This window comes from Meleagris gallopavo, chromosome 14 (assembly GCF_000146605.3).
Source record: "Meleagris gallopavo isolate NT-WF06-2002-E0010 breed Aviagen turkey brand Nicholas breeding stock chromosome 14, Turkey_5.1, whole genome shotgun sequence".
Classification (NCBI taxonomy): domain Eukaryota; kingdom Metazoa; phylum Chordata; class Aves; order Galliformes; family Phasianidae; genus Meleagris; species Meleagris gallopavo.
This window is the reverse complement of record NC_015024.2, coordinates 16,414,759-16,416,367: the sequence shown is the minus strand read 5'-3', so window position 1 is coordinate 16,416,367 and position 1,609 is coordinate 16,414,759.

Genomic DNA, 1,609 nt, shown 5'->3' with positions numbered 1-1,609 from the left:
TCTAAAATATATGTAGTACAACAAAGCTCATAAAATCTCAGAGAATACAGGACCTTTCAAATTTATCAAGCTCTACAGCACCAGGCAATGAACAGAACGCCAGTAAAACCACGATGTTTTAGATACACATTCAGTATAAGGCACATATGCTAAAGATATTTCAAGTATGCTCGTGAGCACAGTGGCAGAAAAAAACACATAGTGAACAAAACCTTATTTTTGCAGGTCTCCCTGTGTCTGTGCTACATCCCAAAGCACAACAACGATGTGCCCATATCCTTATGATGGGACAGCAGAATTAAATGACAGCCCTGAGTTCAGAAGTGCTCCAGCCCCAGTGCACCACCTCTGATGGGCAGAACTGACCACACACAAACCATCTTCCTCAGCTGTGGCAATGTAATTTCAGCCCTGCTGGCAACATGCTGGAAACCAAACCTCCTTTCAGTTTCAAACCTCAGCCTTTGAAAGTAACATTAAAGGCTCTTGTTCAGAGACTGCTTTTTAATTTTTATTTTATTTTATTTTTTTAAGGGAGAACTGAAATCTCAGTGTCTCCAGTAGGAAGGCTCCATTTGTGCCTTCTCTCTCAGATAATGGCAGCAGGGAGAGGGGAACTCTGGTTCCCTGTCAGCATTCCCAACTGCTGCCTAAATACAAAACTGCAGTGGCCTTTGAAAGCTTCCATCATACTTGATTTATAAATAAAGTATCCATTCCTACATAAACGACACATTAAAGGGCATTACAGAACTCGGCACGGCATCTGCCTAGCCACGACTTCACATGAAAATGTTATTCAAGCTCTTGCCCATATTTTCCATCCAAATATTTGTACAGTTTCAGATGGCTTCAGGAGCCCGGTACTGACATCACTGCTGAAATCAGTAAAGCTCTGCCTCCAGCTCCACCGGGCTGGCTGTGCATCCTGTGCATACAGCTGGGAGCAGCTGCAACAAACTGCCAGGATATCAGTGATGGACACGGTGTTATCATCCCTACCTGCTGCAGCCCGCTCCTCAGCGTATGAGGAAGCATTTCATGCTCATCTAAGGAAGGTCGCAAGGCGGTGGTCACAAAGGGCTCTAATTTAGGGCAGCTATCTCCAAACAGCCTTTAGCAAAACTTCCCTGATCGCGTACCCAACTCGCTGCATGTGATGCACGCTGCCTTTAGCTTTATGGATGATGAGTAGCTGGAGTGAAACGAGCTACAGACGGAACTCAGCTGGAGAAGCGGAGCTGAACGTGCGTGCCTGAGGCATCCCGGAGCTGAGCCACGTGTGTACCGGCCCGCACCTCCCAGCGGTCGGGTACAGGACACCACCACCCCAGAAGCTCAGAAATCATTGCCCCGTGACGGGGTGTGCGTGGAGGTCACTGAAGCTGACGCTTCTAGTTGGGCATCTGTCTTACCATGAAGGAAAACACGTTACGAGAAGGAGCGGCTCCCGCCGGGCCCGGCACGCCACGTGCCCCTCAGCCCTCCCGGTGCACCCCGTCACCTACAGGGGCACGGCAGCTGCACATCGCCCCGCCCGGGAGCACAAAGCCGCCCTTCTGCCTCACCGGGGGCCCTGGGGGCCGTTCCGTCGGGGCTGCGAGGGGCA